The 17,677-nt window shown below is 42.3% G+C and overlaps 1 long non-coding RNA gene across 1 annotated transcript in view; it reads left to right on the top strand.

The window, feature by feature from the left end:
* LOC147023503 (uncharacterized) overlaps positions 1–12,036 on the top strand; it is a 45,050-nt gene extending 33,014 nt beyond the window's left edge. The window contains exons 2-3 of the long non-coding RNA XR_015059746.1: positions 11,568–11,668; positions 11,859–12,036. This is a non-coding gene — a long non-coding RNA (uncharacterized LOC147023503). The remainder of the gene's footprint in view (positions 1–11,567; positions 11,669–11,858) is intronic.
* The last annotated feature ends 5,641 nt before the right edge of the window (positions 12,037–17,677 follow it).

Here is a 17,677-nt window from a genome sequence, read left to right as displayed (position 1 = left end):
GTTGATTTGTTGTAGTCTGTCACTTTCAATACTTAAAAGACCGACTGCAGTCAGTACCACATCTCACATCGTAGATCGCATTTTGTTTTTGATGAAGCTGATCTTACGAAATGAATGTTCAGCTGAACTGTCAGTCACCATTAGTGATGCAAAGATGTACAAAGTGACAGAAGCATTTGGAAAGGTCTCTCTAACATGTTTGTTATGCAGAACTGATGCTGGCAATAGTGGCAAATCATAACCAACTGCCTTGGGCGATACTGATGAATTGTTATTTCACGAGGGAAGACCTCTGCAGACAAATGTGCTGGATATGCTGCAGCCAATTTATGAGCCTTGGGATCAATTTCTTCATAGGTCAACATGAAGAATCCACAACGACCATTAACCAATTATAATATGTTTAGTAAATCCTTCTTCTTCTTCTCATGTTTGGTAGCTTGACTGCTGGGTAGGTATCATTTTGTTTGGGCATGGCCGTGCCATTGATGCTGTTCCACGATACCAGTAGACTGGTACTCATTTCACTGAACTCAGAAGGATGACAGGCTGAGTCAACCCCACCTGGTGTTAATTCAGTGGGAACGGTGCTTGAACTCAGGACCTTCGGTTCCCAAGCCAGCCACCCGAACTGTTAAGTCAACATCAGGTATATATATATATATATATATATATATATATATATATATATATATATATATATATATATATATATATATATATATGTATATGTATATATGTATATATATATATATATATATGTATATGTATATATGTATATGTATATGTATATATGTATATATATGTATATGTATATATATATATATATATATATATATATATATATGTATATGTATATGTATATATGTATATATATATATATGTATATGTATATATGTATATGTATATGTATATATGTATATATATGTATATGTATATATATATATATATATATATATATATATATATATATATATATATATATATATATATATATATATATATATATATATATATACATATATATATATAGATATATATATATACACTCCTCCCATGTTTCAAGTTGAAGAAGCTGCATAAAGCAATCAAGAAAGGCTACCAAAGGTAAGCCTGTTACTGTTTCAAACACTTCCCAAAGTTCCTCCATAGCTGTAAAGACATTTACAAAGTACACACATGGGAATCCCAATGCGACACACCCCCTCAGCTGCTGGACTGGTTTCATCGCTTGATAGTGAATCATCGGCAACCTCTCCCTGTCTTGTCTGTCTCATATATATATATATATATATATATATATATATATATATATATATATATATATATATATATATATATATATATATATATATATATATATATATATGTAATGTTTGAAGGCTTCAGTCATCTACTAAATCGTCCTCATCGAGGCTAAGCTTTAAATAAAAGAACTGCATTGATAGAAAAGTAAGGAAAGAGAGAATGGTCTTCGAGTTTTTGAGAAATTAAAAAATCTGCTGTATATTTATGTATGTATTTACCTGACTGAGAAAATCTTAGGCCACTTTAAAAATACATTTTAATGTCACATTGGAATATTTTGATAAATAAAAGGTGTTTTAATAACCATGTTTTATTAAAGAAACAAAAATGAATTGTACTTTCCACTATGAATGCTTGAAATTTCAAATTGGGTGTGACCACCTTTTCATCCAAAACAGCAGATATCAATTTTGGAAAGTTTTCCTGCGATTTCTCGAAATTCCATTTTGAGGTTGCTTCATACATTCTGCAGTTTTCCATAATTCGTCTTTTGATTTTGGTTGTTTTTCTTTTTCTTCTTGGCTGAATAATCCAATAGTCCTAGACCACTATACAGTCAGTGTACAAAACATTAGGAACACCTTCCAAATATTGAGTTGCACCATCTTTTGCCCTTAGAACAGCCTCAATTCGTCGGAACATTGGCTCTGCAAGGTGTCAAAAACATTCCACTGGGATTTTGGCTCATGTTGACTCCAATGCTTCTGACAGTTGTGTCAAGCTTGCTGGGAGTAGATCTCTACTCCGGATAGCTCGTTCCATCTCACCCCACAGATGCTCAATTGGATTGAGATCTGGTGAGTGAGCAGGCCACTGCAGTAAGCTGAATTCGCTGTCATGTTTGTGGAACCATTCCTGTACAATCCTAGCCTTGTGGCATGGGGCATTATCCTGCTGAAGAAGTACATTCACAGATGGATACACTGTTGCCATGAAGGGATGCACCTGATTGGCAACGATGTTCAGATATCCTATGGCATTCAAACATTGTTCCACTTTTATCAAGGGAACCAATGTGTGTCATGAAAACACACTACACCATAACACCACCATCACCAGCCTGCAATGTTGACACAGCATATGATGGATGAATGTACTCATGTGGTTTTCTCCATACCCTAGTCCTCCCATCAGCATGAAACAGCAGGTACCGGGATTCATCAGACCAGGCAATGTTTTTACAATCCTCCGGTGTCAGTGTTTTCATTCCTTAGCCCACTGCAACCGCAGGTTCTTGTTTTTATTTTTTGTTGCTGAAAGAAGTGGAACTCTGTGCGGTTGTTGGATTCCATACTCAATTTGGATGAAGATACGATGATTTGAGCATTATTTTAGGGGTCTTTCGGCACCAATGTTGTTCTGGACTGTCAGTTGACTGTTGCTCTGCACAATTTGTGTCAGCCTCCTTTGGCCTCTTTCATCAGAGCCGTTTTGACCACTGGCCTGCTGTTGGCTGGATGTCCTTTGGGTGGTGGATCATTCTTGATACACAAGGGAAACTGTGGAGCATGAAAAACCCAGCAGCATTGCAGTTCTTGACACACTCAAACCAGTGCACCTGGCACCTACTGCCATACACCTTTCAAAGGCACTTAAATATTTTGTCTTTCCCTTTCACCCTCTGAATTGCACACATGCACAATCCATGTCTCAAGGCTTAAAAATCCTTCTTTAATCTGTCTCCTCCCCTTCATCTCCACTGATTGAAGTGGATTTCACAGATGCAATCAATAATGGATCACAGTCTTCACCTGGATTCACCTGATCAGTCTATTTCATGGAAAGAGCAGGTGTTCCTCATGTTTTGTACAGTGAGTGTATATTTTCACAAATTTGGAATCCCTCTCCTGCAGGTGATATAAACCCACACCATGCCATATATATATATATATATATATATATATATATATATATATATATATATATATATATATATATATATATATATATATATATATATATATATATATATATATATATTAGTGTTACGAATTTGGAATTCCATCGCACTCAACGTACAGGTTCCTTTAGCTCAGTTATGTCGCTAAGTGCATGTTCTATAGATAGCTCACCTTCCTTTGTTTAATGGGCAGAAATCGATTAAGTGCGCTGTGATTTAATTTCATAGTTAGGGAGCGATCACAACACAATGGAGACGCCCCTCCCCCTCTTCTGCGAAGAGGAAGAAGATCCCTCCCATCCCGTGATTCTTGAGTAAACAACTCCCTCCCACCCGCGGTTGTGCGGGTGCGAGGGGATGAGTCACGCCGGGAGCGGGGGAGGGGCGGAGAAGAATAAGGAAGAGATCCTTGAGTTGGTTCGGGTTTGGGTAGTAAGCTTCGGCTTCTGCTTGGCTCGATTTAGGGTTGAAGGCTTTTTGCTTCTGCTTGGCTTTTATCAGGCCTTTGGGTTCTGCTTGGCGAGGTTTGAGACTTTTGGTTCAGTGAGCTGCGTTTCTGCTTGGCGAGGTGGAGGCTTTTTGGAGAGCTTTTTGCTTCGGCTTGGCTTTTCAGCAGACCTTCGGGTTCTGCTTGGCTCGGTTCGCTTTTTGGGCTCTGGCTTGGTTCGTCGAAGAGAGAGGCTTTGTTCATCGGAAGAGAGTTGAGCTGGTTGCTCGGCTCGGAGCTCTTTGTTCTCCGCTTGGCACCCGGCTTGGTGCGACTCCTTGGCCTCATCTTGGAGGTGGTTCCTCGAGGAAGTGACGCATCGACAGGAAGGATCGGCGCCTCGTCTCACCAGCACGTGTTCGGAAGCGCAAGAGGATTCGCTGGAGCTCGGGAAGGATCGCGGCTCATGGCGATTGGATCCAGCTCGCTCTCGCTGGAGCCCGGGTCCGAACAGCTTGAAGACCACACGAGGTGGAGAGGTTCGAGATAGGTTCTGGGTTTCAGCTCACCTGTCCTCTGAGTTGAAGACCTTGGTAAAGGCATCAGCCACCATTTCTTGGGTGTGTGTGTGCGTACGTGTGTCCGTGGGCCCGTCTAACAAGTAGGAAACTGTTAAGTGCTTTGTGTGCTGTAAATGATTGCATTGCATTTCGTATAGTCGGTATAGTTCTGCTCTTACGTGCTTCCCTAGTTCCCCATTATTATTAATAAATACCCCAATTGTTAAATGTTTTCAGCTCGTCGCGTCGATTCTTTCATTGACTGAGCATTTCGTGTGTCGGGAGTTAGAAAGCCGTTGGTTTGCCGTAAACGGGGGACATTCGGACCGACGGTTCTCGGTGATTAAGCCGCTCAGAATCGCGCACGGGACAGGCTCGCTTAAGCGGCTTGTTTTGTATGAGTTCCGTCGAGGGTGCAGAGGCTCGGTGGATCGCCACGTGGTCTCTAGGTATTTTGAAGAATTGGCAAATAACCCTGTACCACGTGGTGCAAAAATTGACTCTTCACGGTTCTTGCACAAGGAGTCGTCGCCTTTGGAGTTATCCGGGCGGCGATTTATATTCCGGGCGATCGGTCGGGCCGACTCGACTTGCGGTTCCGCCAGAGCGGTTGGCTCGCGGCCGACGCACCGGCACTGTAACAAAATATATATATATATATATATATATATATATATATATATATATATATATATATATATATATTAACTCGACGACAATCAAAAAATAGTGTTGCACCAAGAAGGCAATTCCGAGAGAAATATCCCACAAAACAAGTATTTCCAGATGTGGAATTCAAGCAAAAATACAGAAGCATAACGAGACCTGAGAAGTTAAAAATAGAAAATGAATTGGAAGGTCAAAGACACTCAGCAAAACTGATGAGCAATATTTATGATAGGTTCCTTCAGAAATTCCCCAAAAATGAAGTGCTGAACGTAGACAAGAACTGACAGCCAACAGGACGTCAAGTGGACTCATCTACTATCAGGTCTCTTCTTAAAAGTTGTCTCCTTGGGTGAATGCTTTTTGCATAAAAGTAAGAAAGCCAAGAGACCGAAGTATGCCCAAGAACATCAGAGTTGGAATGCTTCTCAGTGCAGAAAAGTACTTTGGAGCGACAAGTCAAAGTTTGAAATTTTGGAACAAAGAGAAGGTGGTATGTCAGAAGGAGGATTAGCCTGGTGTTGGCTTCGTGGTTAGGGTGGTGGCTTGGGATCCTGGGGTCCTGAGTTGAAGCCTCGTTGGCCTCTGAATTAAATACACCAGGAGGTTGACTCAGCCTGTCATCCTTCCGAGGTCGGCAAAATGAGTACCAGTGTACTGGTAAGGGGGATACCGCATCAGCAGCATAGCCGCGTCCCAACCAATGATGCAAGCAGCAGCCACAGGCTGCACTCGATAGGGTGGGGGAGAAGGAGGATTGGTGAGAAGTATAAGGACATGTGTATACAGCCTACTGTGAGACATGGTGGATGCCCTGTTCAGGTTTGGGGATATATTTCTGTTGGTGGCATTAGTGATTTGGTGAAACTTGAGGGAACAATGAGAACGGCACTCAGTCGAGTGTATACCAATGCCAGGCTGAACAGTTTACGTTTTGTATCCCACTGATAGGCCAGATCTGCTGACGAAAACCAAAATCTAATTCATTTGTCCTTGTCACATACCCAACCTGTCCACAAGGTTTCGTCGAAATCCATCCATAACTTTTTGAGATATCATGCTGGATATCGTTTTTGGCCCTAACTCTCATTGGTGAAGAATCACTTTAATAATTCTCATATCCGGATCAGGATCTTCATAAACTCTAAGCATTTCATCTTTGTCACACAACCAACATGTCCATCAAATTTCGTCCGAATCCGACCATAACCTTGAGATATCCTGTTCACAGACAGACAGACAGACAGACACATAGACAGACAGTGGTGAAAACATAATCTCCATCCATCTTCGGTGGCGGAGGTAACTGGTGTACACATGGACTTTGGCCTGAACGCCGAAGCTTATGGTCAAACAAAGACATAAAACCCAACCCACAGGGCCAAAATGCATGGTGATAGAATGGCTGGGAACCACTGTGTGACATGTGATGGAGTCAATTCCTCTCAAGGGTTGAGCTGGCAAGCTGTGTCACATCGCTTAAATATCAAATCGTACTTCTTCAGCGGAATGGTGTCTCGTACCTTGTCTCATACAAACAATAGCTGCAAGAGTCCTGACCAATAGAGGTGCCTGACCACACATCCACCTTGTTAAGGCATCCATTACACATTTACGAGGATTTCGGCAGCGGGGATGTAAATTTTTTTGTAATTAAAAATGTACTTCCGGCTTAAGACGTATCCTGTAGTGGGCAATGCCTGTGAAAGACTCAGGATTAGCCACTGCCCACAAGGAGTGTCACCTGCCACACTGTGGACCACTTATCAATCAGCCAACGTTTTTGTTTTCAGCAATTCCAACCCATCACTTGTGATTCAAGTAGAAAAGCTCGAGGTTTTGGATGAGGGAAGATAAGAGATGGTGGTGAACTGTGGCCAGAGGGCTGAAGAACATGGTCAAACAAACGCGTACACCCCAGCCCACATGGCCGGAATACATGTCCAAACAACACACATGCATCTTAGCCCACAAAGACTTAAATCTTAAGCTTAAACACACATGGACGACACAAATGGGATGTGAAAGTGATTTTGGCTTCAGCCTCTCTCCCTGAGAGAGTTTCGAAGTCTGTTTTTTGGCACAGATTTCTGGATATGACAAAGCAGACAATGTGGGAGGGAAGAATGAAAAGTTCAATTGCATATTTCCAAGCACTGAATGTAAGCACCACAGCGCTTGCACTATTTTACAGACTTCCTGAAATTCTGGCCTCCAAACGCTTGCTGGAAGATGGCCATCGTCTAATCAGAAATCCAAGACAACTAATCATCTTTTACACTGAAATACAAAGAACTCAACACAGGAGGTGGTCAATAGTTCCATCATGCCTGTGCCTCATCCACACCTCATTGTTTATATCCATCAGTTCATTCCTCGTCCTTTCATACTAACTCAGTCTTTACCATTAACCCAATTTCACTTGGTGGGTTGTGGTGGTGGACATTTTTTTTTTTCACTTTATAACTTTTTTAAACCTTGAATTGTAATTACTTAAAAACACTTGAAAATGTGATTCCGGTGGACATCATTGGTGTTGAAAACTGTCAAGTCTCAAGTGTACAGAAAACGAAATTCCAATTCTAACAAGGAAACAACTTTTTCAAACAACATTCCTGTTTTCTGCAGGAAGACACCAAAAAAAGAAAGAATGACAAATTGGAAATAAATTTAACTTTCAAATCAAGTGAAAAGCATTAATTTGACATTTAACGTTCCCTGTAACATAATGGGATGAAAAAAAATCAAGAGGGAAATTCCGGGTAACTTGCCCTTAATTGCCGTGCCTCACTTGCAGGCTTCTTGATACTGATATTTTCCTTGAACAACGCTTCCTGGTAAAAGGGTAGAGGGGATATAGACTGTATACATACAACAAATGTCCCTGATACAATGTGTGTTCTGCTTTTCCCTGAGCCTTGACCGATGTTATCGGAGAGATATAAAAATTACTTTGCGTGCTAACAAGGCTCGAAGTGTCAGTTTCTGATGCGTTCACAATACGAAGACACGAGCGACAGAAGGACCTTTTTGTTCCCGTTTCAGCTCTGAGATTATTGTTAATATGTCCCGCCTTAATTAAGCCGAGGTCAGAAGCCCCTTGGCGATCATGTTGTGATATTCAGTCTCTTCTACTTCTTTTCATTGCTTCGAGCCCACCCCCATCTCGTCTTTCTCACGTTCACACTGCTGCTGCATCGATGAGAGTTTTCAAAAAAAAAATGTGGCAAGTGTGAGAATCTGAGCTCTATGCGTTTGGGTATTTCAAAAAGCTTCCTTGTTCTAATTGTGTGTGCGTGCGTGTGTAAGACTGTTTCCTCAAGATATGTTTTTTTCAACAAAGTTGATAATAGTATGTTGACCAATGTGTGAAACGAGGTGTAGCTGCTGACGTTTGCCCTTCATCAGAGCCTCATACCTCCTTTGCTCGGACAAACCGAAAGCTCTTACTGATAATCTGAACTATTTTCGAATTGTGCGCTGCCCTCCAGCCAAGCACTTCTCTGATCACCACAAATATACACAAGGAAACACAAGGAAATTAGATGCAGGTGGAGGCCATTCAGCCCATCATGCCTGCACCACATCAACACCGCGCAAATTTATCAACACCAGGTCAAAATAATAAAAATACAAAAAAATATTACTATCAAGTGTTTTTTTTTGGGGGGGGGGGGTTGTAGAATTTTTTACTTTTTAATTTTTTTTCTCTTTCCAGGGGAGGGGGCATGGGCGTAGATGGTCTTGGGTAAAAAAAAAAAAACAAGAAACACACACAACATCAACCACACAACACCCCTTTACGAGACCCCCACCAACAACACTCCATACATATGCACACAATCACCCATCAATGCTCAAGCTACCTAAAAGTCCTGTCAAATATCCCTCCGTATCCAATACTTCGAGGTACCTATCAAATTCCAATTTAAACTTATCTCCTGTTTCTGCTGCCACTAACTTTTCAGAGAGACCATCCCATGCATTTACTACTTTCTGAGTCAAAGACCCCTGCCTTGCTACCATCTTAACTTCTATACTTTCAGGATATGGCCCCTGGTCCTTTCACTGTCGACCCTGCTGAATAATTAATCTGCACTGATTCTGTCGATACCTTTCATGATGTTAAACATCTCTTCTTTCTTTCTCTTAAACAAACATCTCTTGAAGATCTTTCATGAGCAGATCCCCTCATGACCACCTTTTTCTTGTGTATAAAGACCTTTCTCCTTCAGCAACTCCTCATAACTGAGTCCAGCTAGGCCAGGAATCAATCTAGTAGCCCTACGCTGAACCCTCTCTATGGCAGCTATGTCCTTCCTAAATTGTGGTGACCAAAAATGCACACAATATTCTAGATGTGGCCCTCACTAAATTCCTGCACAATGTTAACACCACCTCTTTTGATTTATAATTGAACCCCCTCCGAATATAACCTAAAACCTTGCTTGCTTTACCTATAGCTGCCTGGCACTGTGCTGACTGCTTACCTCCCATATCTACTACCACCCCCTAGTCCTTCTCCTGCATGTCACGATCCAAAATTACCCCTTGCATCATGTAATCCCTATTTTCATTATTCTTCCCCAAATACCAGTAGACTCTGATTGTATTGTGCTCACACATATGAAACTGTATACATCGTAAGTAATTGTATGTATATTGATGTAATCTATTCATTGACTGCACCAAATAGCCATTGTTTAATTGGTAGGCCAATCTCTTTGCTGGTGACTCCACCCTCTGCCGTACCATCTGTCATCCCTCAGACCGGCAAGCAGCAGCTTCTTCGCTCTCTACAGATCTGGATAAAATCACAAACTGGTCCAACACGTGGAACATGTCTTTCAATCCGGACAAATCTCACACTCTCACTATGTCTCTCCAAAAGGACCATTTGGAACCCCCCCCCCATCAACTTTTTCAACAATCGTCTGGAAGAAGTCCTTTCACTTTCTCAACAATCGTCTGGAAGAAGTCCTTTCATTCAAGCTTCTGGGTCTCACTATCTGCCATGACCTTTCCTGGGAAAACCACATTTCCAATATGGCCTCCAAAGCCAGTCATCAATGCTCAAGCTACCTCCGTCATGGTAGTCCTTCCTTGGGAGGAGTCCTACCTCCGTCGTGGTAGTCCTCGACTGGGAATCCTCTGTCGTGCAAAGACCTTCCTTGGCCCACCTGAGCTCCTGACCAAATAAATAGTTTTCGTCCACAGCCTGATGGATTACTGCTCTCCCCCCCCCCCTGGGCTGGTGCTTCTGCCTCTCACCTTTCTCGGCTTCATGCTGTGGAAACAAGGGCATTTAGGATCATTGGTATCTCCCACGGTGAGGCTGAGTCTTTGGGCCTCTCTCTCCATCACCGCAAGCAGGTCGGTGGTCTTTCTGTCTTCTACTGTCTCCTCTCCATTCTCGCTCCCCCTGCTCTATCTGCGATATAGAACCCCTGCCCCCCCCCCTGCCACCATATTTCCGCAGGGCCCTCAAGGTCCGTCAACAACCCCATTCTGGTAAAACTACCAAAATCACGAATCACTGCTCACCTTCACTCTTTCATTCGTCTGTTTTCACGCCTTTGGAATAAACTCCCTCACTCTCTTCAATCCCATTCTTCCCTGCAGGCCTTCAAAACAGCTGTTCACCACCACCACCACCACCACCTCTTTTCATACCTCATCCAAAACCCCAATCTTTTCTATTCCCGTTAATCCACTCCAAACCCACCTCCTTCAATTTTCCTGCTTTCCTTCCTGAAAGTCCCTGTAATGTCCATCTTGAATACCCCGTGTTCCCCACCCCATCCCTCTCCCTTCCACAGACCTCTTAATGTCTCTGTTCCCCCACTGTTTTGTCCTTCCCTCTCCCGCCCCTCTTGTCTCATGCCCCCATGCTGTGCATACTGTGTTTGGTCTCAATCGAGCCTTGACAATGTATACAAAAAAAACAAAAAAAAATCCTTCTGCTAAACTCGCCTTTCAGTAGTTGGTGTGCTGCCTTGTAAAATAGCATTTGATGTATTTTCGACGTTGTATCGAAATCAGAAACCCCGTCGAGACAAAATTGATGGCAAAAAGGTTCACAGATCTAACTTCAGTCACTGGACAACTCTGTGTGGACAGTCTGGCTGCCCCACAAATTCTTGTTATCCATCACTTGATGTTATTTTTGTCTCATTAGTGTAAGTAATGCAGCACCGAGTACAGGCACAGAAGCACACCACTCTGGATGAACCATCAGTTAAACCCCCATATTCTAATTTGGAAATGATGCCATGAAGGATGTGTAACAGCGTACAATCTGCAGCACGAGCATCACATGCACAGCACATTATTATTCTGATTCTTTCTGCAACACCTGGGCAACAAAGAATTGCGTTTCATCAACAACAATGCAAGTGTGGCCTACAATAACCAAGTGCGTGATATTACCGTGTGATTCCTCTGGTTATTTTATACCTTTTCTGCTTTAAAATAACATATAATTACAGGCAAATTACTCGATGTGTAATGAACTGCCACTGTTTGAGCTCGTACTCTTGGCCATCTTGTTGGAGGGTGTCGTATGGCACACATAGAGGAGGTCACCTGTCAATCATTGATTTGCAGTTCCATCCTGCAAACTTATGTCTTATCAATCTTCCCCCATTTTTTATGACTCTACCCCATGCCCTCAATCAACCTCAACCCCTCTCTTTATCCTCACCAGGTTCCTTGGACCTGGTTTATCCAGTATGGAGTTGTCTGAACTATTTAAACCAGAAGCACAGGCATATGCCATTGCGGACAGCATGGGGCTCTACCCTGGTGGTAAGGGTGGGGTTGGGGGTTGGGGGGAAATAATATAAAAGCAGGAGTGCACAAGTTCAACGATGCAGTACGGTAAGCACATAATATGCTTTGTTCATTTATTTGCTTATTACTTGTAAAATCGAAGATGTGCAAGTATATCCGGTTTGTCTGGTCTGTGATTCTGCCTGTTTGTGAAAATGGCCTGCAGGTCACAATTTTCAACCAATCTGCACAAAACTTCACAAAACGGTCGAGTTGGTCACAAGCAAGAAGCCTCTTGATTTTGAGGTCAAAAGGTCAGCATAGGCCGAAGGTCAATAACTTTGTCAGATTTCTAAAATCATCAATTTTCATCCAATTGACTTGAAATTTGAAGAGAATTTTCACATCACATCAATGACCTCAAACCACCAATTATTTTTGAGGTCAAATTTGTTTTACGATGCACGACTTTCTTGTTTATTTGTTTGTTTGTTTACTTATTTATTTATTTATTTATTTATTTAATTACTACTGCTTTCATTTTTTGGTGTTTTATCACTATTACAATTCCTGTGTTTAAATATTTTGCATAAACTCCTTTTCTGCCATTGCAAAAGTTGAAAAAGGTGCTGAAGAGCGTAGGAAAACAATCGACCCTGCAAAAATCAACCTCTCATCACTGGGGTATTTGGGGAATTTTGGATCAGCTGCAATACTTGCAGTAGAATGTGGATTCACACCTAGTTCAAGTGGCAATATGAATCGTCTCAAATGCTCTGCCTTCGCAACTCCACAATCAAAATAGAACCATTGGCAAATTTTATTCAATTATTCACATTCTATATACTTTCTATCCTCTCCGCTCTTGCTTTACAATTGTCTGCCTATTCAGTCTGTCATTCTTCTTTGGCCACCTCCCATCATCCTGGAAGTCAGCAAACATCACTCCTGCCTAAAAGAGTGGTGCAAAAATAGATCCTATTAAACTCACAACCAGTCAGCTTTCTTCTGTTTACAAGCAAAGTCGTGGATTATATCATGGTTGCTGATGTCATCTTTCCTGTTTTCAAAAAGCCTGATCTCTGAACATAAGTTTGGATTCTGCCCCTTCACTCAACTCTGGACATGCTGCTGCTCCTCTATCAGCAAGGGTTGGAGGCTCTAAATTTTACTTAAAAGGTGAGAACAGTCTGCCTGGACATATTTCAGGCATTCAACATGGTCTGTCTTCCTGCTTTGTTTGCAGAGCTCTCTTCCTGTGGAATTCAAGACTGCCTTCATTCCTCCATTTTTGACTTCACTCACTCACGCAGTCAATTATGTTGTTGTTGATGGAAATGTCTCCTTCCCTCTTGCTGTGGAGGCTGCAGCTCCCCAAGGCAGTGTGTTGGGCCTGGTCTTCTTCTTTATCGATACAAATGACATATCTGATGCTTTGGAAAGCCCTCTCTTCCTTTTCGCAGATGACTTCACATTATGTTGCACAGTGCCCCAATCCGACTGCGAGGAAGACTGCAGCTATGTCAATTTCCGCTGATAATGGAATTGATTTGATGTTGGTATGATAAATGGATCATGCCCTTTGATCCTGTCTCAACCTGTTCCTCCAGAACAATCATCAAACTAATCCACCTGTCTCTTTGCATCATCAGCCACTCGAAGATTCTTAGTCTCTTGAACTTTTTGGTTTCACCATCAGGCATGACCTTTTTAGAGCCAACCACATAGCAAAGCTGGCCTCCAAAGCTAACTGCAGACTGAGCATTCGCCGTTGATCAAAGTCCTTCCTTGGAAAATCGGAGCTACTGTGTTTACAAGGTCTTTGTCCATAGCTCGATGGAATACTGCTCTCCCTTAAGGACTGGCACCCCAGCATCATATCTGTCTCTCCTAGGTTCTGTGGAATCGAAATGTCTCAACATAATATTGAAATCTCCCGCAATGAGGCTGAAGCACATAGTCTGATGCTCTCACATTGAAGGCAGGTTGGTGGTCTCTCTTTTCTCCTGCCAGCCATGATGCATGATACCCTCTCCTGGTTAAACCTCCAAAATCCAGGCTGACTTCACAACTCAACTCCTTTGTTCCTCACTTATCCCATCTATGGAACCACCTTCCAGAGGCTGTTTATTCCCAATATTATCCAGGGCTTCAAGCAGGCAGTGCACCACCACCGTGTGTCATCCCTCATGTTGATCCTTCCTATTAATTACCCCCATTAACCCTCCTTAACCCAACAAGCTTATTGCTGATTTCAGTGTTTCCTCGCTCTCTTCATTTGTCCCCGTGCTGGTTGTGCCCAATTTTTGCCCAACTATCCGACTGTCAATTTAAACTTGCTCTTTGAGCCTGGTTCTTGTAGAGAAAAAAAAATGCACTTCGTAGATCGTTCAAAAAAACTTTATGAACTCAGTACAGAAGCTTTCCATTTGAAATGTCCTGAGCACAGTCGAGAGGGTTTTCTTCACCTCTTCAGTGCACGCAATAGATATTCCCCGAGGTCTCTTTTTCAATTTAGGTGGAATGACAAAAATTTGGTAGATTTCATTTGCATTTTTCTTCTGCATTACTTTTATTTGAAGATGAGTTTTGATGTCTATTTTACTGAAGCTCTGTCATGCCATGCTTGCTCATTAATGCCATAATAAGTATTTATATTTCTCAAAGAAAATAAAGAAAAAAAAATACAGTAAACCATGCTGGATGGTTACCATTGCCTTCCCAGCAGTCAGTCTTGGCAGGAATTCATAACTTGTTCAGGGTGCCGACAATAAAGTCCCTAATCTTTATCAAAATTCACCGTGGGATCTTTAACATGCACCAGACAATGGGTCCCCAGCTCGTTGGCCGTCCAAGGAATGGCACACTCTTTGATGCAACGTTCTGCTCTCAAAACACCAATCAGACAGTTTTAGAGTTGGGTCAGGAATCCTGCTACTCTGCCCCCATCACATATCATTCACCTCCTGTTCTGCGTCACATACTGTGAAGGAGCATGGTAGCACGATGAATGGTGAGCGCATCAAGAATTATAGACAAGGTTCTGACACACCATTATATTATATAGACTATATAATTATAGACAAGGTTTTGAAATATCATGATATACTGTATATCGTTTTTGGCCCTATCCCTTAATGATCCGGATTCAGATCTTCACCAAAATCGAATCAATTCGTCCTTCTCACACATGCAATCTGTCCACCAAATTTCGTCTGAATCCATCCATAACTGTTAAAGATATCCTGTTCACAGACAGACTGACAGAGAAACAGAGGTGAAAACATAACCTCCATCTGCCTTTAGTGGTGGAGGTAATGAAGGAAATGAAATATGGGAAATCAACTCGCTGAAATCCCAAAAGACATCTCGAAATTACTGAACAGACTTAATTTGGTGAGAAACAAAAAAATCAAGGGGGTGAGCCATACGTAGATGTAACTAATGCCCATCTTGTCGAGGCTGTTATTAATTATACCAAAGGTGTAATCAATGGTGCAATCTAACTGCGACCAAATGCTGTTACAAGCTTTTCTCCCAGCATTAGCTATCCACACGATGGATGTGGACCATGTGTTGTGCTCCATGCAATCGACTCCCAAATATAGATTAAATGTCCTGATGGTGGAGGTTCAAACCTTGTCCGACTCACAGAATGGAAAGAATGATGCTTGTAATTTGATTTGTTGCACAAAATCCACAATGTCATGCAATATTATTAAAGCTAAGATCAGGAAAACATAATATTAATGATAATAATGTAACTAAATCAAATGATATCAATCTTATCCATTCATCCATTGGGACCATACTCTGTGCAGAGCATTGGTGCTGCCTCAGCAGTCTCCTTGGCTATTGGGCACAATCCTGGATTGGTCGCCACTCCGACACAGGATACCAGCAAGCTGGCACTCGTTTTTCCAACCTCAGAAGGATGACAGGCTGAGTCAACCCCACCTCGTATTAATTCAACAACCAAGGGGGATTTGAACTCAGGATCCGATGATCCCAAGTATACCACCTTCACCATTCACCCTTATCATTAAGCCAACACCAGGGAACCATTAATATAATCAAATAATTATATTATTATCTTATCATTACATTGAATAATATTATCGAACTATACTATTTATTATCAAATGTCGAAAGCACAATTTCATCTCATAAGCTGGAAACACGATCAGAAATGCATTTTCTCAATTAATTTCTGGAAAACTGCCTTAAATCGCTTCTTAATACATAGAAATGGTGATTGTCTAAAACTTTCCGAGTGTAATTTATCCGGTAAGATTAAAAACAAACACATCAACACTGAATATATAGCCTGGTGTTGGTTTAGTGGTTTCGGGTGGCTGGCTTGGAATCCCAGGGTCCTGAGTTTGAGCCCCTGTGGACTGTTGATTTAACACCAAGTGGGCTTGACTCAACCTGTCATCCTTCTTTGGTTGGTGAAATGAGTACCAGTGTACTGGTGGAGACAAGTAGAGGGGCACAGTGTCGGTGGCATAATTGCACCCCAACAAAATGATAGCTGCCTGGCAGCCAAGCTGCCATACACAAGAAGAGGAATAAGAAGAGTGAAAATGTTTCTCAAAAAGAAAAACGAAATCATCTGGTGAGTCTTGTTTTGCTTCTTGATATACAATTATTATAAGTACAGAGCAATGGAGACATTTTGCAAAATGACTTGTAACAGGAGAATGTATCTACGTTGAAAGGGTTAACCTGTATATGTGATTCCGTTTGACTTTTAATTTTACCATACCATAATTTCCAAAAGTATTGGGACATTGAAACATGAAAAATTGAAATTGTTGCGGTTCTGTAAAACCGTACTCCTCCGAGGCAATTGTACACAACATACAGCGATCTCAAAGCAGTTATTTCAATAGTATTTGTTTAGTTAGTCCTTTCCATATGTCTAGTGGGTAAATGGGAAAGATGTGTTGCGTAGGGCTTTTAGTTGGGTCTTCAATCTTCAACCCTTGGTCTTAACTCCACCCCTTTGCCCCACTTTGTCTCTCTCACGAACCACGCAAGCAAGCACGCACAATAACGACGAAAAGAACCAAGCAAAGCACGGCGAGTGCCTCATATGCATCTGCGTGCCATTTTCCATTCAAAAGTGCACACCAATTTCCAACTGCCGTCTCACCTCAGTCCTTCATTCTGTTCACCACAACCACTCCACATATCTCATTAAAAAAATCCCCACAACAACTTACGTTCACGTCTTCACGACAACCGCCGCAGTTACAAGCATCTCCCTCTTCACCGCAGACGCCGCCATTGCAAGCATCCTCCGACCTCTCCGCCGTAACGCTACATTACAATCTCTTCACTAAAAATTCCACAACGTACTCCCACCTCTCCACAAACGCCGCAACTGCCACCTATTTGTCGATCCCTCACCACAGCCTCAAAGGATGCTGAGGGAACGAGAGTCGGGATGTTTCGGGGCATAACTCGAAGCGTGAACATGTGCTGGAGTTTGTTCGAGGACCTATAGGTAGTGCTGGGATTTCCAGAAATGACCACTTTGAATGGAGGCCAGCACACGTTCTGGGCTAGAGAGCGCTTCCAAGAACCCTGGCCCCATGTTAACCTTGGAGCTTCAATGCATGGCCAAGCTTGGGAGCGAATGGGGCCATTTTTTGGTTTTGGGGCCTGACGGCATGACTTCGGCATGGGACGACTGCTATGGGCCAATGGGAAGGTTAGAAATCTTGAACAACCCCATTTGGTCTGACTCTTAGCTCCCCCTCATCCTGGGCTCATAAAAGGAGCAAATTCAGCCAGATATCGAGAGATATTGCCAGATGCCAGACCTCGCCGGACATGCCGGAAGACTGCGGCAGACTTCAGACCTCGCCGGGAAGCAGACAGCGGCAGACGACACAAAGAGGGCAAGCTTCAGTGCTGACCGAGAACGCCATGAATCAGCGTGGTCAAGTGCAGAATCAGAACAAGTGACTACTTTGAGCCAGTGCTCTTCTCATCTCATTGGCGCTCAGTTCAGCTGCATTCAGCAGCAACAGTTAC

Source organism: Eptatretus burgeri, chromosome 7 (assembly GCF_056783735.1).
Source record: "Eptatretus burgeri isolate ZD-2024b chromosome 7, Ebu_testis_v1, whole genome shotgun sequence".
NCBI lineage: Eukaryota > Metazoa > Chordata > Myxini > Myxiniformes > Myxinidae > Eptatretus > Eptatretus burgeri.
Note: the sequence above shows the minus strand (reverse complement) of the source record. Positions and strands in the feature narration are given on the sequence as shown.